Below are 26,320 nucleotides of genomic sequence, written 5' to 3' on the forward strand. Positions count from 1 at the left end.
CAATGGCTAATCATTACCAAGCATTTCCATACCACTCAATAACCATATCATAAGACCATATATACAAAACGATTATAATGTTATACATGCCATATTCAAAATGTACAAGCCATTATGCCAAGATGGTATACAGATAGTGTGAACAAGCCTCCGACCGTTCCCGATTTCCGATCTGGCTTATCAAAGCTACAAGGAATAAAAAGGAGGGAGTAAGCATAAATGCTTAGTAAGTTCACATGCAAATAGCAAGTAACATAACCATATAAGCGAACATAAAACATCATTTGCATAATCGTCACCAAGACATTCATATCATATTTTCATTTATCATCTTACCATATTGTTCTTATATTGAGTTTTCAACCCGAGGGTTAAGTACATACCTGTTCAAAGTATCCATTTCACAACACTTACCAATACACCCCTTTCATCTCGAGTATTCATCCATTTGAGTAGAACTTTACCCATTGAACACATCGGAATATAATTCGGATACATGGAAAGTTTGCATATAAGTGCCACATATGTAGCCAAGCTACCATGTAACCCGCCCATAAGCGAACTCAGACTCAACTCAACGAGCTCTGATGCCTAGTTACATCTCACGAACTCGAACTCAACTCAACGAGTTTGGACATTCGCATCCATAAATGAACTTAGACTCAACTCAATGAGTTCGGATGCCCACATATCCCAGTGACATGTCACTTGTATCCTAATCCATTCCTAAAGTTCAACGGGACCTTTTCCCAATCATGTGTCTCAACCATCTTCTACGGAATGCCGATACCGATACTCGGTAGTATTTCACATTTTCCAAGTATATCACATAATTTGACATATTATCAAACAATTATCACAAGTATAATATTTCATAATAATTATCATATCATTTAAATAACATTAAAATATTTAAAATAATAACTATGTTACCAACATTTACATATGAACTTACCTCGTATGCGAAAATGGCTACTTTTACCATTTCGTCCACAACTTGGTATTTTCCCCATTTTAGCCCGAATTTCAGTTTTCCTTGCTCTATCATTTAAAATATAGTCTAATTAGGACTCACATTATTCAAATTGACCCAAAATCATATTTTGGCAAAATTTCAGTTTCCCCCTAAACTTTTGCATATTTACACTTTTGCCCCAAAGCTTGTAAATTAAACTTCGGCCTATTTTCTTATGTTTTATGACATGCTAATCATTTTTCCCTTCTATAGCAACATCAAATTCTCACTCTAACATGTACTTATGAACATTAGGTATTTTTACCGATTATGTCGTTTTACTCATTTTTACATAAAATCACGTAGCAAAAGTTGTTTAACACAATTTCAAGTTTCATATTCTACCATAAAACATCAAAATAAACACATTTCACCTATGGGTATTTTTCCAAATATGAACCCTAGCTTAAATTATTGCTAGAATAAGCTAAATCAAGTTACCGGGACTCCAAAAACGTAAAGAACATTAAAAACGAGGCTAGAACGGGCTTACAATTGAGCTTGGAAGCTTGAAAAACCTAGCCATGGTTTATCCTTGCTATATTCAGCCATGGGGTTGAAGATGGACACATTTGGGTTTTAAAATTGTCTTTTAATTCATTTTACCCCTAAATGACCAAAGTGCCCTTTTTACTATTCTTTAAATTTTTACCCTTCCAAGCCCATTTTTGTCCAATTTTTTTTTAAAATTGGTCAAATTACTCTTTAAGGACCTCTAATTAATAATCTATTTCAATTTTATGCAAAATGCTTCTAGAATACAAGTTTTGCAATTTATTCAATTTAGTCCCTAATTTCAACTTAAGCACTTTATGCATAGAATTTCTTCACGAAATTTTCACACAATCATGAAATCATATCATAGACCTCAAAATAATTATAAAATAATTATTTCTATCTCATATTTGTGGTCTTGAAACCATTATTTCGACTAGGCCCAAAATCAAGATATTACAACTCTCCCCCCCTTTAGGGATTTTCCTCCCCGAAAATCTTACCGGAAAAATGGTCTTCACTTAGATTCCTCAATTTCATATTAAGTGCTGAAGAACTTTCACTCAGGCGATGCCTCCAATATATCTCTTTAATTTCTCATATATTCTGAAAGCTTACGAATTCATTTCTTAATTGTTCTTAAATTTTCAACCCTTCTCAGTTTCCCATGATATCATGACATAAAACCCGGATCTCAACTTGATTTAATGGAGACCTGAATTCTAAGAAATCCAACAATCAAAGAGACCTAAAATTCCATGAATCTGATGAGTAGGAATTCATTCAATACCGATATGATTTATAGATCTCGCCAAACATTTAACAATAGGATACATCACATTTTCCTCTTTCCGCCATGAAAATAATTATGATATGGCTTCAAGAATAATCCTTCTCATTTCTATCCCAATATCAACACTGACAAGGATAATTTTGATAGATTCCAATGTTCAGCTTTAACCCCTTTAACAACTCAGATTTCATGTAACATCGAATGCTCTAAACTATCACGTTACCTCACTGTCTTGAAACACATCACAATTCATACAACAGTATATTACTGAAAGTCAGGAAGTCTTTACTCAATGTAGACTAGTCTAGTTCAGACGCTTCGGTTACCAATATTCTCATCTATCCGAACTTTGTCAACATGTAATAAACTTTTCAGCTTTCACAAAATGAAAACCTTATCATTCGTAGTGACTTTAACTAATATCAAACTCTTTCTAATAAATATACACTTCTCATTCAGACTATTTACTCTTTTATCCGTACAAAATGGAATTCTATTATCAGACTTGGGAAAAATAATCCTGACATAATTGTCACATGAAATCTTTCAAATAAATAATTCACCATACCGACTGAAACTCGCGCTTTTATCACTTTTACCTTTACTGATGTCAAATCCTTACACAGAAATTAGAAAAAATCCCAATACTAAAATCACCACACTACCAATATCAAATTAGAAGTATAGTCATATTTGACATGATTATCACGAGCTGAAGAAAGCACTTCGAACATGAGTCTTAATTGAAAAATTATGGAACAAAGATAACAAGAAAACTGAATAAAGAAATCCAAGATAGAGAAACCCAGAATAAAGAAATCCAGAATAAAGAAACCCAAGATACGATACAATGCCGGAGAATCGAAAACCAAACTCAGAGAAAATATAGAATACCCCGATAATTCTTCAAAGAAAGAAAGTCCAAAAGAAAACATCATTTAATCCCACTGGAATCAAATATAACAAGAACAATATATCTTCACATACATATATATCAGATGAAGCATCAAGTAGAAGAAACAGAATCATAATATCATATGTATTTTCTCATCAATTCTTATCAGACGAAATGAAATAGAATACCCGATGAAATAGAGCAATATAAATTATAAACCAGTCAGACTACCAATGCTTTCATCCAACACCAGAATTAGAAGACATTCCCATATAATAAGAATTTCTTCAGAAGGTCAATAGCCATAGAAATATTTCTGAGAATGGGTAAACACATAAAACATCTCAAAAGAGACTGCTAAATCTGTTCAGTCATAACTGCCACACTCAGATTGTTCACATTTCAAATATCATTTCCCCAACTAGTTCTGCCGTCACAAATTTCATATTAAACCATTCACTAAAGAAGGCCAGTTCTGAATAAATTTCAATTTACACTTTTCTCAACCTTGCACCTGAGTAATTCTACCAAAGAGAATTCCTTCTCTAGCTGGGATAGTGCATAACTCCAATAATCTTTACGTCAATCCGATACTTTACTGGCTCTGACTTTACTTATCAGCTCATTTTCAATCTCTGATCATACTTATAATTATTCTATCACTGAACTCTTTGGGTTCTCAACCAGAAACTTATTCAATACAAATCTCATGAAATTCCATTATAAGTACCACTTCGGTAAGGGGGAGGGGTTGTAGGACCTCTGACTCGACTTTCTTATACATACACATATGACACAACTTCCATCATCATAGCAACATCATCAAAAATATGTCATTCATTCAGGCAATGCAATATTCATGTTGGCTTACACCAATTTTCCTATTGTCCCATTTAGACAATATACTTATGCATACATTCTATGTTTTCTAGATAGCTTTACTTATCCATTCATTTAATTAAATTAATTCATGCTCATGACATCATATAAGGCCAAACAAACATAGATATTTGCATTAAAATCACAACTTTCATTTCATGCATCATCATGTATATATCATTACAATCATATAATTCAGTCCAACAATTTAACATAGATAAGTTCATTTCATTATAATCCTTTATCTCATAAAAATTATATATCATTAACATTCATCAACATTGGACATCCAATCAAGAAAAGGACATTTTCATTCGTATCATAATATTATGACCTTTATTCATACCTCTACTACTTTCTATTTATTCCGTTCATCTTATCAAGTAAGCCACATACACTACATCATATGAGCATTAAGCAAATATGGATATTTATCACATATGTATCATAAACTTTTATTCATACTTTTCTAACCCGAGACTTATCATAATCATAATTTTACTCAAATACCTTCACATAACATTGAACATGGTCAGTGCAGCTCGGTTGGAGAGTACCCTATCTAAATAAGACGGTACATATACGCGTCGGAAGACATCACACTATCACAGATCAGTGGCATGTACAGCTAAACTTTTACACATGCTACGTTAGTCCGAGAACCGACTAAACCTGCTCTGATACCACCAAATATAACGCCCTATACCCGATACCGTTGCCAGAGTCAAAAACGAGGTGTTAACAGACTTAATTCATTACTTAAATAGCTCAAACAATTTATTTTTAAAATTTCCAATCAAGCTAGCAATCTGCGTCACAGTTGCTTAAAAATTCATATCTTGAGTTCCGAAACTAGAAATCCAATTTTATAAATTTTTCCTGAAAGTAGACTCATATATATATTTACAATTTTTTTCTAGAATTTTTGGTTGAGGAAATTAGTGTAGTTTATTAGTTAAAGTCTCCCCTATTTCAGGGTTTGACTACTCTGACCTCTGTGTATTACGAATCAGATATCTCCCTGTACAGAGTTTCAATGACTATGCCGTTTGTTTCTGATAAACCTAGACTCAATAAGAAATCTGTACATATAAAGAATGGCTTCTAATTATTTTTATAAAGTTTATGGTGAATTTTTAAAATAAAAATAGGGGATTTAGAGATTCCTCTGACCCTGTTCCACCAAAACTTAAATATCTCATAAAATATAACTCAATTACCTGTTTCTTTTCTTCCATTGAAAATAGACTCATCAAGCTTCGATTCCATAACTTATTCATTATTTAATTTCATTTCTACTATTTTTAGTGATTTTTCAAATTTACATTACTACTGCTGTCTGAATCTATTTTATGGTAAATTTTACCTATTTCATGGTTTCCATGGATTAGCTAACAATTTGACATACATAACACCAAATATGATCATGATTAGCCATTCCAATGGCTAATCATTACCAAGCATTTCCATACCACTCAATAACCATATCAGAAGACCATATATACAAAATGATTATAATGTTATACATGCCATACTCAAAATATACAAGCCATTATGCCAAGATGGTATACAGATAGTGTGAACTCGGACTCAACTCAACGAGTTCGGATGCCCACATATCCCAGTGACATGTCACTTGTATCCTAATCCATTCCTAAGGTTCAATGGGACCTTTTTCCCAATCATGTGTCTCAACCATCTTCTACGGAATGCCGATACCGATACTCGATAGTATTTCACATTTTCCAAGTATATCACATAATTTAACATATTATCAAACAATTATCACAAGTATAATATTTCATAATAATTATCATATCATTTAATTAACATTAAAACATTTAAAATAATAACTATGTTACCAACATTTACATATGAACTTACCTCGTATGCGAAAATGGCTACTTTTACCATTTCGTCCACAACTTGGTATTTTCCCCATTTTAGCCTGAATTTCAGTTTTCCTTGCTCTATCATTTAAAATATAGTCTAATTAGGACTCAAATTATTCAAATTGACCCAAAATCATATTTTGGCAAAATTTTAGTTTTGCCCCTAAACTTTTACATATTTACACTTTTGCCCCAAAACTCGTAAATTAAACTTCAGCCTATTTTCTTATGTTTTATGACATGCTAATCATTTTTCCCTTCTATAGCAACATGAAATTCTCAATATAACATGTACTTATGAACATTAGGTATTTTTACCGATTATGTCATTTTACTCATTTTTTCATAAAATCACTTAGTAACAGTTGTTTAACACAATTTCAAGCTTCATATTCTACCATAAAACATCAAAATAAACACATTTCACCTCTGGGTATTTTTCTAAATATGAACCCTAGCTTAAATTATTGCTAGAATAAGCTAAATCAAGTTACCGGGGCTCCAAAAACGTAAAGAACATTAAAAACGAGGCTAGAACGGACTTACAATTGAGCTTGGAAGCTTGAAAAACCCTAGCCATGGTTTCTCCTTGCTATATTCGGCCATGGGGTTGAAGATGGACACATTTGGGTTTTAAAATTGTCTTTTAATTCATTTTACCCCTAAATGACCAAAATGCCCTTTTTACTATTCTTTAAATTTTTACCCTTCCAAGCCCATTTTTGTCCCATTTTTTTTAAAAAAATTGGTCAAATTACTCTTTAAGGACCTCTAATTAATAATCTATTTCAATTTTATGCAAAATGCTTCTAGAATACAAGTTTTGCAATTTATTCAATTTAGTCCCTAATTTCAAATTAAGCACTTTATGCATAGAATTTCTTCACGAAATTTTCACACAATCATGAAATCATATCATAGACCTCAAAATAATTATAAAATAATTATTTCTATCTCATATTTGTGGTCTTGAAACAATTATTCCGACTAGGCCCAAAATTAGGATATTACATAAAAGGACGAGTTGTTATGTGGTCTTGGATTAAAATCATGTTAAGATTATATTCATCTTATAGAATGTTTAATAAGTTGTTATGTGTCTCAGCTATACAAAGTATAAAGGTTGTAAAATGAACCAAGTTCATAACCTACTAGTTAAATGACAAGTAAGATATATGTATAAGGTGTATTCGGTAATTCCTTACAGCTTGGAACAATGATATGTACTTATTATAATTTGAAAAATAGGTTTAGTTGATTAAAATAAATAGGGAGTACATGTGGAGCCTTTATTGATATTAAAATGGTTATTTTATAAATAACTTATATATATAAAATATTTGTATGCAGATGTGCATTTACTAAGTTTTTAACTTAAGTTTAAATGATAGAATTGTTATTATTTAAATGTTTAGTGTATTATTATTGATTATTTGTGAAATTAATTATGCCATAACTGTTAAGAGGTATAATATCTTGTAATATGACTTAAGTGGTTAAACTTGCACTTGTATAGAATTATTAAATAAAAGCTATAATTTTTTTAATTGTAGCATTTGATTACCATTAAGGTGATTAATCTGTGATTTGTAAATGTAACATGTTTATATTTAATTAGTTTTATGCCCTTCTTATATATATAAGATAAGGCTTGTGATAATATGTGAATGTTCGGAACTATGTGCATGTTCAGTAATGCCTTGCGACCCTAGTCCGGTGACGGATATGGGTTAGGGGTGTTACATATAGCCGTAGTGAAAGTGTTATGGAAATGACATGGGATTGAAGAGGCTACGTGGTAACCTAATGAGGCTATGAGAAAACAGTACCCAAACCTATTTCCTGGTAAGATTTTCGGGGACAAAAATTCCTAAAAGGGGGAGAGTTGTAATAGCTAGATTTTGGGCTTAGTCGGAACAGTGGCTTCGGGACCACGAATCCAATGTATTAAAACTTGTTTTTATTACATTTTCATGGTCTATAGTTTTATGGAATGATTTCGTGAAATTTCGTTCGAAAATTTTGATGTTTGAGCACTCAATTTAGCAAAAAGAACTAAATTGTAAAAAGTTCAAAAGTTAGGTTCTACATGCTAGAGGTGTCTGATTGTTATGAAATTTTAAATTGAAGGTCCTTAGACGGTAATTAGACCATTTTACTTTAAGTTGGACAAAAATAGACATGAGGTAAGAGAGTTTTAATGTTTTGAGAAAAGGGCATTTTGGTTATTTGGTAATTAAATGAATTAAAAACCAAAAGTCAAGCCAAAATTTAGTCCATCTTCTTCATGCTTGGCCGAAAATTAGAAGAGAAGCCATAGCTAGGGTTTGGCTACTTTCAAGCTCGATTGTAAGTCCGTTCTTGCCCTGTTTTAAATGCTCTTTACATTTTTAAGTCATTATCACTCGATCTATCTATTTCTTCCATTAATTTGAGATATGATTGAGGTCTAGGGTTTGACCATCTTAGACATGTGTGTATTTTGATGTCTAATGGTAGAAAAAGAGTGTTCGATGTATGATAAACAACTTTTGGTAGGTGATTTTTGATATTTAGCCTTTAGTTTTTCAGGTAGAAATGATTCGTCATCTGTTCTAACTAAAACTGAACTATTTTTCTTGTGGTGTATGCATTCTGGATTTAGGGTTAATTTAGGATATTGGTTTGCGCAAAATTTTCATGCCGTTTTATGATGTAATCATTCGTTAATACTCGGGTCGTATATTATGAATTTAACCTCTCGACTTTTTCTCTTTGAAATTGATTTCTCGTCCTTAACATGTGCATATAGTATGGACAATCTAGATAAATATTGTTTGGATTCTATGGGTTTTCTTGTCGCACCCCTACTGCGTGTTATTTTGTTCCTCTAAGTACACGGGCTACTCGCGGAAATATGGTTTTTTTCCAACGTCCACACATCAATACCAGGGAGCAAGAGGAGCAACCTCTATCTATTGAGACACGTTTAAGCCGAATTGAAGCTCAACTTGGAACAATGGAAAACCAAGTATCCACAATCCTTGACATCCTGCAAAGTCGTTACCCCCAACACCGACAACATCGTTAAAAGATATATGGGGAGTATTCTTAACTTTTCCTTTTACTTGTTATTTGGGCTGTTGTCTTTTATTTCATATGATACATGCTTGAGACAAGCATAGTTTAAATGGGGGGGTTGAAATAGTAAGTAAATGGTAAATATACATGATTTTTGCTGCATGTCTCTCTTTTGCATATGTTCAATCTTATGCTAGAATTATTCGATAGTTTATTTCTACATTGAGCCTCTAATCTCATTACTTACTCAATTTGGACAATTTGGAAAATTTTGAATTAAAGTGTTCAAAGTATCTAGATTCGTCGACATTTGTGTTTTAAGGTTGATATATGTAACTATATTTTCATATCAATTGGTTGTTTGAAAAAATATTTGCTTGTACATAAATAATTAAATAAAATGAATAAATAAATAAAGGCTCAAGTTATGAGTGAAAGTTTCGAAAACGTGACCGAATTGAGTAACCAGGATAGGGTGCTTGGGTTGTCATTTTATCTTACGTAAAAAGGTTTGAGCGACAAATCGATAACTTGCAAACATTCCGCTAACCGAGCCTTAAAAAAAAGACTGTTTGAACTGAGTAACCGAGATAGGGTGCTTGGATTGTCATCCTAGTTCGCTTAGAAAGATTTGACTGTGTCTAAAAATAATTTTAATGCGTAATTAATTAATAATGCCTTGCAAAATTTGGATTCAAAATCAATTTAGTGAAATGATTTAGTTCACATATTTCAGTTTTATGCCACTTGTTGATTAAACTATATATTCTGGATTACGCTTGTTTATTTTTGCCTATGTTGTTTCCATTGATTATGGATGCGAAAAATAGGCTCAATTTTTAATAAATTGTAGAATAATTTCTAATGTTTGAAGGAACAATATGCTTGAGGACAAGCATGAGCTAAGTAGGGGGATTTGATAACATGTTAATTTGCATGACATTTGGTGTTTAATTCGGTTTATTTCTGAATTAATCCCTGCTAAATTAGTGCTTTTATGTTTTAATCTTGTCAGGGATTCAATTGGGACATTAAGAGACAAAAATGAGCAGAAAATGACCAAATTGAAACACAATCAATAAAATGAGGCCGAATCAAAAATGTGGAGAAAGCTAAGGATTCATCAGAATTTTTAACTTTGTAAAAGCCAAAAATAGAAAAAAAAATCTTATTTTATTATTTTATTTTGATTTTATGTTAATAAATTTCATGTATATAAATAGGCCTTTAATGCACTTAGGAAAGACATCTAATTTTCCCATTTTGGTTTCAATTTGCAATTGAATTGGTGCGTAACATTCTGTTGTTTTGTTTCCAATTCTTGTTTCCTTTTCAAAATTCGTCTAATTACTTTCCAAGTCCTTTTCCTTCCTAACTTCCACCATCTTTCATACAAATCCAATCACCTTCCACAACCTACAAGCATGATTAAATCCATGCTACACTAAATTCCAACTTAGCTTTAGGCCGGTGTTCTTTCCGGTCAGGAACCGTGAGATACATATTCGTACTTAAAATCCTCCAATCAGTATTTATTTTTTCCTAAGTATCGGGATAGACAAATCATCCCTTAAAGTAACTCGATTTCAAGTCAAAGTGCAGGTTGGCTTGGAGTCGTGTTTGCTGACAGTTGGAGAAACGAGTCGGCCATGCTGTATTCAGATATCCGAGAACAAATCAAGGAAGAAGTCGTCGGGTTTAAACGACTCATGCGGCTGAGGTCGTTGATTCGAGTTGGGTTCTTCAGAGTGCGAGTATGTCGGAATCCTGAATAAAGAACATATGTATCTCAGTTAGATAATCGATAAGGGTTGGCTTACAGGTTGTACCCGGACCAGCTACGAGAGGAAGAATTGATGGTTAGGACGTTCTTAACTACTATAACCAACTTATTGTTTCGAGGAGAAGATCAATTTTCAAGTATTGATTCTTAAACTAGAATCTAATGAGTCTAGGGCTAAGGCTATTTATCTTTGATTACAAAATCCGAATTTAATTTCCAATTTATTTAATTATTTATTTATGTTGTTTCAATTATTTAGTTTCTAAACATTTCAAAACTCCCTTGATCTATTTGTTTATTTTTTAGTAGATTCGTTTGGAGTCGTGGGCACGACCTTTGCCACGACTTTCGACACGACAAACGTTCTGTTCATGAGATAAATGCAGAAGTTGATAATAACATCCGATCCTTGTGGACTGGATGCTACTACCACTCTATACTACTATTTAGAGTTATTTTTGTAGGAATTATTTTTGGTGGTTTCGATGCCCATCACTCCCTCCCTCCCTCCCTCCCCCACTGTCCCTCTCCCACTCTCTTAAGCTCAATTGAAACAATTTCAACAACAACGCAAAGGAAGGGAATTTCCTTCAAGATCATCATATAGGAACATAATTGCCTTATTTCCTGGTAATGTAATCAATTATGACCAAATAGAGATCATTTGTAAATTTTGAGGGTTAATTGATTATTATATTTTTTGAAAAGTATTTATATATTTTTTAAATTATGACTAAATTGATATAATATGTAAAATTTAAGGCCTAAACTTGTTATTATATTGACTTTTTTAACTGCCACGTTAGCTTGTCGTTTGTGATTTTAACGGGAGTGACCAAAATGACTGAACTATGTAGCATGGATGCTTAAATTGCAAACTCTTTTATTTTAAATACCTAAAATAAACATTTTTAATAGTTAAATAACTACCTATATAATTTACCATTAATTTTAACAATCCAACATACAATAAAAACAATTTTGACTAAATTTCTTTAAAGTTGTATTTTGGTAACATTAATGCATTTTACAATTTTATAAAAAGGTACTTAAACGAAAACTATATACTTTATTACCATAATTACATTCTCACACAAGCAACTTAAAAAAAGGAAACAACAAATGTACATTACGAGTCCGCACTAGTCATGCTAGAAAATAAAATTAACATTACAAGCTACCAAATATATTTCAACTTCATTTTATTGTTAGAATATAAATTAAAATTTCAATGAATTCAAAATACTAAATTAAATATTTCTGAATTTGATTCTTCCGTATTTGCAAGATATAAATATCCTTTATATATTAAATTAAATCACATCGTTCTTCACCCAATATTTTCGTTGAGACACCGAAAATAAGAGGTATTTTTATTTTTTATTTTTTTATTTTTAAATTTGCAGTCAGTTCAGTTTTACCTTCGTCACAGTACAATTTTCTTTTAAGCAAGGGAAACATCAAGTCTTACCATTGCCACAAAGCAAGGAAGAGATGCCTTTGGGATATGAATGGCAAAAGGTATTCCAATATATTAGTATCTTTTTCTTGGATTACATATTGTTTATACAATATTTATATAAAATAATAATACTGTAAATATTTTTTTAAAAAAAATTGTTAAATAAATTTCATAGGTTTTCAAATTTTGATTACGAAAAATATATATATATATTTTTTAAAACTTGAAGTGATTTATATGTTGTTTCAGACTAATTTTTTTTTAGAACTACATATTTTAAGATCAATAAATTTTTTTTAAAAAAGCACATAAAAATAAATCGTCAAATGCGTACAATGGATCTAAAAATCAGTAAACATAAAAAAAATATATATTCCTGTTAAAAAAGTAGTCAATTTCAAACAAAAAAAAGTCAAACTATTTTTATTGATAGAAAATATTTCAAATATTGTGCATTGATGAAATGTTCTTCCACCATATATATATATTGGGTTTTAGAAACCAAATAAACTCAAAATATTCTGCTTTGAAGAGATTATTTTTAATTTTCATTTTTTTATCTACAAATTTTAGAAAACCAAAATAAATTAAGTCTTGTGCTTTGATGAGATTTCCTTCCAATATTTTTAGGTGCTACATTAATTTTTATAACTCTTACACCAGAGAAGGATTTTCTTAAAATTCTAATACAATGAGTGCATAAATAAGATTTGAATTTTTCGATTTCGCTTTTTGACAGGTTAAACCTAAATATTTAAACATGTTCTTCATTTACGGTGTATTTTTTAAGGAATGCAAAGAAGAAGATGGGAGAAGAAAAGACAAGCTATGCATTCAATGAGAAAAGGAGAAAAAAATTATATTTAGGGTTTAATGTTTTTAATTTAATTCGGTTTAGTCACTATTTGCATAATTCTATTTTGGATTAACTTTTTATACTTTAATTTTGGTATAAATTCTCTTTTATTTTTACAATGTCATTACTTATTCTAAATAGCAAACACTTTTAATTATTCTAATTAAAATAATTGTATGTATCTTTTTCTTAAATTATCAATTTAAAACAATGCAAATTATTTAAAAATTATAATAAAATATCATAATATAATATGTTTTATTTTTTTAGCATTAATCTCATTCTTTTTTTATAGAATGCCTAGAACTACCCATAATCCCTCCCCAACTCTTAAATAAGAGGATAATGCACTTGACCGCACTCAAATCTATGTCCTCCTACACTGACAACGATACCAATATCAATCGAGTTAAGACTCAATTGACATATAACATGTTTTTTTAAATATACATGAACAACCCAGACATCAGCATACAAACTAGTAATAACTAATTTAACTTTTCAGCTAACCCTATACATCAATATACAAGTGTTACAAACCTAAAAGATTTGAACATATATGACATGTATAATAGTTAATTATGATTGAAAATTGGGTTGAGCAAGTTTATAAAGCCCAGTATTTCTTTTCCTTTTTGTGCTGAGAAAGGGCCCAATTACATCATCGTCTCCAAAAGGAACCCTAGAAAATTGAAGTATAAAAGCCAAGAATCAACCATTCAAGTTGTTAGTTCTTTTTCGAAAGGCTGATTACAAAAAGAAAGTTAGGGACAATAAAAGGTGTTGACATTTGTCAAAACCCTAACCTGTAAGACCATAACTATCGAGGTTGAGAACAGTGACACCATGGTAAGTAACACACAGAAAATAGAAAAATAAGGGAGAAGGAGGAAGAAGAAAACTTTAAAGAAGAAGGAAGAATATGGAGAATTAAGAATTCCGGTCTGTTCATTCATAACATTTTTTGAGCCTCCTTGCTGCTTAAATAAAGACAAATGACGGCTACAAGATAACAACTAAAAAATAGTTGTCAAGACAGTTATCAACTGTGCACTGTGTTACTTACTAAGCTAGGATTGAAACGATGCATTTTAGAAATTCCTTACACGCATCGTTTCACTAAACAAAACGCAGAGTTTTTGCCTTAATTAAACAAGCATTAACAAAACATTTAATTAACGAAATTAACAGTAAGTTAAAAGGTAGACCATTGTGTTGAAGTAGCAGTCTGTCCTATATCAATTACTCCTCCCTCGAACATGACCCTTATCCTCAAGGAAAAAAGTCTGGAAATTTCTTGCAAAATTCATTAAAATTCTCCCATGTTGAGTCCCCAGGAAAAGCATTTGCCTATTCCACTAAAACCTCGGCGATGGCCTGATTACCCCTTTTGACCATCCGTTTGTCCACGATCTTGGTTAGAACTTTCAGTAGAGCACCTTCAGATCTGACTAAGAGTAGTAATGGAGAATGAGGTGCTCGACCAATATGTTTTTTCAGTTGTGATATGTGGAAGTTAGGGTGAATTCTCGACCCAACATGTAAGGATAGTCTATAAGCAACTCGTCCCACGTTAGCTTTAATAGGATACGGGCCAAAGTATTTGGGGGATAGTTTTGATTCACTATTCATCGAATGGAGTGTTGTCGATAAGGTTGCAATCGAAGATAAACCAAATCACCCACCTAAAATTCTCTATTTGATCTTTTTTTATCAGCCAACAGTTTCATTCTTCCTTGAGATCTTTTAAAATGAAATCTGAGTAGCTGTCGAGCTGTTTCTCTTGCTTGCAAGCTACGATCCACAGTAGCCACTAATGAAGACCCAGCAACATAAGGTTGGTGTAAAGGTGGTCTTGACCATAAAGTGTTGTATAAGGAAAAGAGTGTATGGTTGTGTGATGTGTGGTATTATATCACCATTCGACTAAAGGTAGCCAAACTGACCCAATCGCTAGGTCTCTCACCTATCATGCAACGGAAATAGCCTTCTAAACATCTATTCAAGGCCTCTGTTTGACCATCCGTTTGTGGGTGGTATGGAGTAGAGAGATGTAATTTGGTTCCTATATGTTTAAATAGCTCTTGCCAGAAGATGCTAATGAAAATTGTGTTTCGGTCAGACACAATGGACTCAGGGGCTCCATGGAGTTTGTAAATGTGACAAATAAATTCTTGGGCAATAGTGACTGCAGTGAACGGGTGAGCTAATGATAAGAAGTGTCCATACTTAGTGAGTTGGTCAACCACGACCATTATTGTGTTCTTTCCCTTAAATGCACATCAATAAAGTCTATACTAATGGTAGACTAAGCCCAATTGGGGATAAGTGGAGGCTAAAGGAGATCAGGGGAGGCTGCAAGGTCTACTTTGCATCTTTGACAAGTTAAACACTCCTGCACCCAGTTCTTAAGATCCTTCGATAGACCCTTCCAGTAAAGTAAACTGGAGACGCGGTGTCGTATGGCATGTATTCTAGAGTGGCCTCCAATGGACTATCATGGAAATTGTGGAAAAGATCCCTCCTGAGCTCTGTATTACTGCCAACGACCACCTTTCCCTTTCTCCGCAATACTAATCTATCCCAGCTATATTTAAGGTGAATATGGGGTTACTATTGTAGCTCATAGATTACTTGCTACAGTTTTGTGTCCACCAGTACTATGCTAACAGTTCTTTCCAAATTTCAGACCATACCTTGTTGATCTCACATTGGAGCATCTGTCCATCTTGCACATGGGACCTTCTGGATAGAGCATCGACTATAGTGTTCAGGGAGCCTTTTCTGTAGAGAATAGAGTAATCGTATCACAACATTTTTGTAACCCACTTTTGTTGGTATGGTGTGATGGCCTATCCATCCGAGAGGAATTTGAGAATTTGGTGGTCTGTTTGAATCAAGAAGCGCCTCCCAATTAAATATGCATGCCATTTTTTTTTACTGCAAACAAAACAACTAACATTTATTTTCCATAGATAGATAGTGTTTGGTGTTTGACACCTAACCCTTTAATTCACCTTGTGAGAGGGACTTGGCCTTATATTGTGTATTAGTTGGTTGAATCTTTCTCGTGTCTACAGAGGTTTGCACATGGTGGTATTCTTTAATGCTAGGTAGGAAGGGTTTTGAGTAAGTGGTACGTCTTAATAAATGAGTTTTTCTATGAGGGTTATCTATAATTTCCTCAACTTGTCTGGCAATCTGATAAGCTTCCATTAGTGTTTGAGGCTTAAATAATCACAAGTATTGACTAATGTCCCCTTTTAAGCTGCTAATGAAAATGCTAAGAGCGTAGCTTTTAGGTAGGCATAACTGGTTTAATAGACTCACAAATGAGTCATGGTTATACTATACCGTGCCTTGTTGTTTGTAAGTAACTTGTTTGATCATAGGGTCCAAGAAGGTACCTATTCCAAATTTGTCCTGCAGGCCCCTTACACAAGCACCCCAGGTAATATGCTCTAACCCACCCTGTTTCTGTGAGAAAAAATGGTGCCAATCTAACGCTTTCTCTTCCAAATGCAACATAACTGCCTTAACCTTAGAGTGATCAGGGACTGCTTCCGATTCAAAAAATTGTTCTAACTTGGACCACCACCTTCTAAAATCTCCCCCATCCAACTTTGGACATTCCATCTTGTAATCCCTCCCCACTGATTCCACTAAGTTGGTTCGAGATGGAAGACCATAATGCCCTACCTCTGTTACTAGAGAGACTAGAAGTGGTTCACTGGCTAAGCCAGAAGGTTCCCCACCTAGGATACCGTTGCCCTTGTCATGTTGGACCCCTAAAGCTACTACTAGAGAAGACTACCCTAGATATTGTTCTAAAATAGCTTGCAAATTTGAACGAAGCTCACTTTTTAGTTCAGTTTGCACAAAACATATTTCTTCCTTTAAGTTTGTATGCATCTCTTTACATCTAGTTTCGAGTTTAATGTTTATTTGAGTCACTTCAAGTTATAGTTGGCTCATCTCTTTTTAAAGGCGTGTGGTGACTCTCTCGGTGGCCATGAAGATCGTCTATCTCTGATATCTTTTGTAAGTAACAAATAGAAGATAGAAAAATAAGGGAGAATGAGGAAGAAGAAAACTTTAGAGAATGAGGAAGAAGACAGAAAATTAAGAATTCAAGTCTGTTCATTCATAACATTTTTCTGAACCTCCTTGCTGCTTCAATAGAGACAAACGACGGGTACAAGATAACAATAAAAAAAAAGCTGTCAAACCAGTTATCAGTTGTGCACCATTTTACTTATTAAGCTAGAACTGAAACGATGCATTTTAGCTATTCCTTACACGCACTGTTTCACTAAAAAAAACTTAGAGTTTTTGCCTCAATTAAACAAGCATTAACAAAACATTTAATTAACAAAATTAATAGTAAATCAAAAGGTAGACCATTGTGTTGAAGTAGCATTCTATCCCATATCACACCATTATCAATGTCAAATCCAAGATCCAAGACAAAAAAGGTTGAGTCCCATTTTCATCCCAATTTTAGTTTCTATTCATCTTAAAATCAGGATCCATTGAAAATGAAGTTTCATTCTTATGAAATAGGCACGCTGTTACAGGAGTAAATGGGAACAACTTTTAAAGATAGGATAGTTGAGGGTTTTAAAATGTAATTGTAACCGTTGATCCGTCGGGAGGGAAAACATTACTTATAAACGGTGAGTTTTAGTATTAAGTGAAGCGGTGCACTTCATTAAGTAATACGGTGAGTTTTATAGTAAGCCAAAATGAGGAGTTTTGACAGGCTGTTAATGTACAACTATCATAACCAAATGGTCTTAGTTAGTCCCTTTTTCATCTAATTAAGAAACAGTGTAAGCTTTTTTCAAAAAAAAAAAAAAACGAAACAGTGTAAGCAAGCATGATTTTCATTGAATTTTGAATAAACAACAATTTTCTTCTTCCTTAGAATTTCTCTTTTGTTTCACTCTCGTCTCTCTCTTTGCTTTCTAGAATTTTCGCAACAAAGGTATCAAAGCTTTAGTTAATTTTCATGGAGGGTGATGGGGTCACCACTAGGATTTAGAAGTATGTCAACCAACTTCAGTAGGATCTGGTTAGTTGTGAGAATATTCGTGGGGAAATTAAAACAGAGTTACAATCCCTTTTTGAGCAATATTTGGATTACCTCTCATCAACTCTTGTTATTGGTTCTGCTGGTACTTCTCTAGATCGAGGTAAGAGTGTGTTAAGGGGAACTATTGGAAAAAACGGGTTTGGAAAACGTAGCGGAAAATAAAATTTGGGGAAAAATTAGAGTTTTAAAAATTTTTCAAAACAAGATTTTGGTTATGATATCTAAAGTAATAAACACTTAATCAAATTTGTACCTTTTTTATTCATCTAGGAGGAACGCTTCGATCGAGTAGTCTTCTTCGCTATCCTCAAGCTCACGTCTGTCGAGTGTGGGCTCGATTCAAATTAGAAAACTATTCACAAAAATTACCATTGTGGTAATTTTGCAATCTCTCTAAACTTTTGGGTCAAGTTGCAAATTAGAAAAATATCTCTAGAAATTTTCCAAAATAATCTCTTTAGAGAATTTTGTCTCTACAACTTTCTCTTGAATTTAAGTGTGTGTAAATAATGACCAAGGCTCTTTTTATATAGGGAGAGTTTAGAAAATTCAACTATGATTAAATTTAATCACTCTAATATTAATTTAATCTAATATTTATCATTTAATATTAAATCTTTTTAAAATAATAGAATGTTTATTTACAAGATAAATATTAAATTAAATTAAATTAAATATTAAGATAATCACTTTAATATTAAATTAATAAAATACTATTAAGATAAGTATTAAATTTTGTAACACCCCTTACCCGTATCCGACGCCGGGACAGGGTTCGAGGTGTTACCGGACTTAAACATTCACAAACATGCAAAACTAGGTCACAAAATTTTGCCCAAAATTAAAACTTTTCAAATGCATGTATATCGCCCCTTATATGGGCCTTCGAGGCCGAAAACATACATTGGGGTGGTTCGGGACTAAACCGAGAACTTTAGAAAGTTTTAGGAAACTTATAAAAATTTTCATGAAATAGGGTCACACGCCCATGTGGACACAAGGACAAGCTCATGTGTCTCCAACACGCCCGTGTCCTCAGCCCATGTAACTCTCTGTTTATGACGTCAGCAAAACAAATTGAACCACTCGGCCAGATCACATGCCCGTGTGCTAGGCCGTATCCTCCACATGGTTGAGACACATGGCCGTGTCTCTGCCTGTGTGGCTAGCATTTAGGCTATTTTCGAAGCCTTTTTTTTACCATTAATACCTCACATACTTAAACACATTATAGACACATACAATGTAGCATCAAGTAAATGATTAAACATCCTCGATTAAGACTCAATTGTAATATTCATATATCATCATACATGTGTTTTGCTTACTCATTTTATACCATGTCTAAACACACCAATTCACAATCAATTGAACATGTCATTTTGATTATTACTTATACATTTATACCATGCATGCCTAAGTCATTCCACACCAATTTCATGTTCAAGCATTATTGACTTATTGCCATATCACACTTTTATTCTCTGACTATGACCACTTTGTTTGGTCATAACACATTCATCAAGCATACATACCATGATACTAACCATTCATGTCAAACAATTATAATCACATGACCACATCACAGGGTATAAATAAATAGCTTGGATAAATAGGCTTACAAGCCATAACCCATACAAGCCACATCTCATGGCTATACACAATGAATCAATTTAAGCCAACATCTTGGCCAAATCAAAAGAATACACATCATAATGAATAAGTCCCTATACATGTCACTCACATGAAGACATTAAGATTCAACAATACTCCAAAGGTGGTACCCTGATAGTGAGATGCTGCCTCAAGCGATCTCCAACCCCGAGCCGACTTGACAACACTAAAGAAATAGAGAGGAGGGAGTAAGCTTAAAGCTTAGGAAGTCCATATGAAAATAATAAGCAAATTATCAACATGATTCCATGGTAATATAACCATAATTATACTTTTACTTATATTCTGGTCATGCTGTTTTCTCAAGTCATAGTCACTAAATTATTTATATCTAGAGCTACAGAACTCCAAATCAAGATATGATAATTTTCCCTGAAACTAGACTCACATATATTCTTATCATAAAATTTTCAAAAATTTTGTATAAGCCAATAAGTACATTTTATTATTTAAAATTACCCCTGTTCTGCTGTTTGACAGCTTTGACCCTTATTTACTAAAAGTCTATTATATCTTGGTACGAGATTATATTAATGTTCTTGTCTATTTCTATTGAAAATATACTCATTAATAATTTATTCATATAAATTCTAACTCATAATCATTTTTGTACAATTTTTAGTGATTTTCCAAAGTTGAGATAGGGGAGTGTGAAAGCACTCTGCTCTGTCTCACAAAAGTTCAAATATCTCATAATATGAAACTCTTTTGCTTACAACGTTTCTTTTATGTGAAACTAGATTCAACAAGATTTAATCTCATATCTTATTCAGTCTTTAATTCAATTTCCACAATTTTTGGTGGATTTTCGAAATCACACAACTGTTGATGCCTAAAACTATTTTAGTGCAATATCATGATAACTATCATATGATGGCATAATAACATAATCACCAAGATTTTTCATCATTCAAGCATTCTAGCTCATTAATCAAATATTCATATAAATATACTAGAATATACCTTTTCATCATATATCATCCTGTAACAAAGCATTACTCATGAGTATAACATACATACCTGTACATATCTGTAGCATATCGAATAGCTTTACCTTCATTACCATGCCCATCTCAGGACTTTCATCACATCATTGATTATAATACCTGTTGAACACTTGGAATACTATTGGATACATGGAAATTTGCACATAAGTGCCACATAAATATACAAAGCCAAAGCTACCTTATAACATGTAACACATCCATAATGAACTTGGACCTCTCAACGAGCTCGAAGGTGTGACAGCCCTAATGTGACCCTAGTCGGAAAGTGGTTTCGGGACCACAAAACCGAGTCATAAAAATAATTAACCGTCATATTTGAAGCTTATTATATGTATATATGCATGTGTGAAAATTTCATGTTTGAATTTTGTTAATTGTAAGTGAATTTTATTAAATAGGACTTGTGTGAGAAAATTTAGAAATGTGCTAGGCAAATGTTAAAGTGGCCTATTGATGCATGTTAGAAATGCTTGTACTTGCATGTCAAATTGGCCAAATTCTAGATGGTGGCCGGCCATGTTATGGACTAAAGCATATTATAATTATTTTGTGTCAACATTTTATGCTAATAATTTTATGTTACAAAATGAAATAAGGAATAAGGTTAATAAAATACTAGTTAATGGGAGGAGAAACCAAAGTTTCTCCATCCTTGCTCCTCATTGCCGTACCTAGCAGAAAAAAGCTTTGAAAAATTCAGCTATGGTGGTTAGCTAAATCAAGGTAAGCTCAAGGATGATTCTTGGATTTTTAGCATTTTTTTTTAGTTAGTCATTAAGTTCTTTGCTTAACCCATGACCAAAATTTGAAATGGTGTGGTGTCTTGAGCATTCGGTTTTAGTTATTAAAGGATGAGATTGGGTTATAGTCTTTATGTTTTATGAAGAATTGTTGAAGAGAAAATGTTCAAGAAATGGTTGTTGTTCATGTTATTTGGATGAAAAAGAAAATGGTAGTTAGGTGAAGTAGAGTCTAACAAATGAGCACATATGTGCATTAGTTGCTAAATGGAGAAAAATCGGCTAACAAGTTGAGTACTAAGGCCGAATATGATTTTGGATACTATTGGGCAATGTATGTGTTTTGAATTGATGGAATGGAGAGGATGCTTTAATTGTGTTATGAACAATTATATGTTAAATTAAGGTTTGCTAAGCTAGCTACTAAGGTGAAATGCAAATGTTAGCATTTGATTTGGTAATAATCTGCTTGGGGACAGTAGCAGTAAGGTGATTTTGGAAAATCGCCATAATTTGTAGGAGTTGAATTAGAAGCTGAGTAAATTATGTCATTAAATCTTGAAGAGTCTAGTTTCTTACAAAAGAAACTATAAAAACAAAAGAGTTACCGATCTTGAGATATTTGAAGTATTGTGGGGCTGAGTCAAAATGACTACTAGATTCCCTGTTCTGTTTTTATAAAATCAGTATAAATTGTACAAAAATGACCCTAAGATAAAATTTATGTGCTTAGACTCCTTAATGAGTCTAGTTTCAAATGAAATAAACAAGAACATATTTTGAATTTTGTACAATGAGAAATTTGATTTGTAGTGAAGGATAGTCAGTTTAGTCAAACAGTGAAACAAGGTGAACTTTAGGAAACATCTGGTATTTTTGGGCTAAACTAAAAATTTTGAAAATTTTATGGACAATAGATAAATTAGTCTTCTATCAAGAAAAATTTATGGCAATTGATTTGGAGTTTCGTAGCTCCAGTTATAAAAACTTTAGTGACTGTTGCTCAGGAAGTCAGCTTATAGGGAAATTGTAATTATATTGTAAACATTAATGAAATTTTGCTAATGAATTATTTATTGATTTTTATAAAGCTTACTATAATCTATGTGTGTGAAAGTCGAATCTATATGTATTATATTCTGAAAGTAATACTTGAATAGTCGATTAATGACTAGTTTAAAAATTTGTTGAACTTAAGCTCAAGAGCATAGGGGGCAATTTCAGATAAGGGAAAGGAAAAAGTAATCGAATAGCCGTTGAAGTCGTTCAACAACATTCGAGGTAAGTCTTCGAGTAATGAAACTTAGTTTATGATTTGATTAAGTCATCTTATATAAGCATAACGAATAAACGGAGATATAATGATTAGTTTGTACTTATGACGGGTGGCCGAATGTGTATAGAGATCATGTTAGAAAGCCACTCAAAATCATGCTCTTTGTATGTGGCTATTGAGCCGAAATTGGTAAGGTTTGATAAGTGTCTTGTGTTTGAGCTTTAGTAATGAAAATGAAATATGGATGTGTCATGATTTATTGATATATGTGCATGAGTATTCGAATGATATCCGGGTTAAGTCCCGAAGGCATTTATGCTAGTGATTATATCCGGGCTAAGTCCCGAAGGCATTTGTGCTATTGATTATATCTGGGCTAAGTCCCGAAGGCATTTGTGCTAGTGATTATATCCGGGCTAAGTCTCGAAGGCTTTTGTGCTATTGACTATATCCGGGCTAAGACCCGAAGGCATTTGTGCGAGTTGCTATATCCGGCTAAATCCCGAAGGTACTTGGGTTTGGAAGTGAGCGATCTTGCTGTAATAATTTCAATTAATACGCTCATAAAATCCAAACGATAAGGTATGTTTCGTATATGCATCGGAAAGGTTGATTCCTTTTAAATAGTATTCGCTCAATTGATTAACGAACTTCCGACCTCTAGTTAGGTTTGATTCCCTGTGTATGAATATAATGGTTGAAGCGTGAAGTAAGTATGATTTTGAGAACATGCATATATGCAATTATTCATTTAGTCATATGAACGCTATACTTTAGTCGTAAATAATTTCATTACTTGAACTTACTAAGCATTAAAATGCTTACTCTGTTACTTTGATTATCTGTTTTATAGATTTTGTTCGTCAGCTATCGGACTCGGGAGTGTCAAAGTCGAAGTCATCCACACTATCTAAGCCACTTTTGGTACTCTTTTAGTTCAATTTTGAAAATGGCATGTATAGGGCTGACCCTTGTTGTTAATTAAGTACCCTTGGTAATGTGTATTCGTATAGCCATGCGAAAATGGCTCGTATATTTCGAAGTATAACATTATGGTCTCGGATATGGTTATTAAATGGTGTGGAAATGTTTGGTAATGACTAGCCATTGGTATGGCCAATCATGGTCCTATTGGTGCTACGTACGCCATGGCTAATCGGGATTACCCTTGATAAAAATGTATGTCAATTTGCTATTTGATTCATGGAAAATTATGAAATAGGTAAAAATGTACCTTAAAATAGATGCTGACAGCAGCAGTGACGTAAGTTAAAAAAATCACTAAAAATAGTAGGAGTGGAATTAAATAGTGAATAAATTATGTAATCGAATCTTGATGAGTCTATTTTCATATGAAAGAAACGAAATGACCACATGAGCCGTATTTTATGAGATGTTTAAGTTTTCGTGAAACAGGGCTAGAGCATTTTCTGGATCCCCTGTTCTGAGTTTGAAAAATTACCATAAATTAACCAAAGACAATTAGAAGTCATTATTTATATGTATAGATTCATTTTTGAGTCTAGTTTCGTTAGAAACAAACGGCATAAGTATTGAAGCTCTGTACAGGGAGATATCTAAGTCATAATGCATGAAGGTCAGAGTAGTCGAACCCTGAAACAGGGGAGACTTTAACTAATAAACTGTACTAATTGGCTCTACCAAAAATTCTAGAAAAAAATTTTTAGATGGACATATGAGTCTAGTTTCAGGAAAAATTTACAGAATTGGTTTTCGAGTTTTGGAACTCGAGATATGATTTTTAAAGAGACTGTGATGCAGTTGGCCAGCTTGTCTGGAAATTTTAAAATGAACTGTGTAAGCAAATGAATTAAGTCCGTTCACACCTCGTGTTCGACTCCGGAAATGGTCTCGGGTACGGGGTGTTACAGAAGGTTACATGAATCGCATCCATTGTGAACTCAGACCACTCAAAGATCTTGGATGTTCATATCCATAATGAACTCGGACCACTTAATGAGCTCGGATGCTACATATATCATGAACCGGGACCACTCAACGAGCTTGGACTTCTTAATTCCTAGTGACATGTCACTTGTATCCTAAACTATTCCTAAGGTACAAACGGGATTTTCCTCATTGCACATAGCATATTCATCGTACTTGTTCATACCATCGTGGATAACGACCTTAAAATTCATTCATGCTTACAAATTCACCATGCTCATATTCATGAAATAATCATGGCATTGTTCATAATAACATTTAGGCATTTGTCACATAACACAATCATCATACCAACTATATAAATATTCACCATATAATGTTAACACATCAATTTAAGTTCAAGCATGAACAATGATATTATTGCATTATTATTGACATACGAACTTACCTCGAAAACGAGCACGATTATTTATTCCGATTTAGTCCATAATCTCATTCATTTCCAATATATGCCCCACATTTTTCTTGATCTATAATATCACATTTAGCTTACTAATTAGTCACATTATTCATATGGGTCCAAAAATCATACTTTTACAAATTTTCATTTTGACCCCTAAACTTTCACATATTTGCACTTTTGCCCCAATGCTCGTATAATGCTTTTCATTAAATTTATTTGTACTTTAAGCCTAGCCGAACCATTTTCATAACTATAGCAGCCCCTAATTTCCATTCAATCAAACTTTTATGACAAATTTTGTAACTTTTACAAAACAGTCCTTTTTGACAATTTCACCGAAAATCACTTAGTAAAAGTTATTTATTACACACCGAGCATTCATATTCTACTATTAAACATCAAAACAAATGCATGTCATCCATGGGTAACTTCTTAAACACAAACCCTAGCTTAAAATAATGGTGGAAATAGCTAAATCGAGTTACTGAGACTTCTAAAATGTAAAGAACATTAAAATTGGGGCTCGGGATCCCTTACAAATGAGCTTGGAAGCTTGAACCAAACCCTAGCCGTGGCTTCCATGCAAATTTCAGCTGAATGGGGAAGAAGATGGACAATTTTGGCTTATTTTCCCTTTTTAATTCTTTTAATTATTAGATTACCAAGATACCCCTAACTTAAAAATATTCTATTTCACCCATTTCATGTCTATTTTTGTCCAACAATTAATCAATGGTCTAATTACCATTTAAGGACCTCAAATTTAAAATTTCAAATCAATTTGACACCTTTAACATGTAGAACTCAAATTTTGCACTTTTTATAATTTAGTCAACTTTTGACTAAATTGAGTGCCCAAACGTCAAAATTTTCGAACGAAATTTTTACGATATCATCCTATGAAATTTTAGAACATAAAAATAGGTATTCTTATGTCGAATTTGTGGTCCCGAAAACATTGTTTCAACTAGGCCCTAATTTGGGATTTACAAATTTTATTTAATATTAAACTATTATAATAATATTA

At 32.8% G+C, this 26,320-nt stretch overlaps 1 long non-coding RNA gene across 1 annotated transcript; it reads left to right on the forward strand.

The window, feature by feature from the left end:
* Window positions 1-13,486: 13,486 nt before the first annotated feature.
* Window positions 13,487-16,049, forward strand: LOC121228133 (uncharacterized). The gene is made up of 2 exons (XR_005925603.1): window positions 13,487-15,728; window positions 15,820-16,049. It is a non-coding gene; the product is annotated as an uncharacterized lncRNA (long non-coding RNA).
* Window positions 16,050-26,320: the final 10,271 nt, after the last annotated feature.

Source organism: Gossypium hirsutum, chromosome A04 (genome assembly GCF_007990345.1).
Source record: "Gossypium hirsutum isolate 1008001.06 chromosome A04, Gossypium_hirsutum_v2.1, whole genome shotgun sequence".
NCBI classification, from domain to species: domain Eukaryota; kingdom Viridiplantae; phylum Streptophyta; class Magnoliopsida; order Malvales; family Malvaceae; genus Gossypium; species Gossypium hirsutum.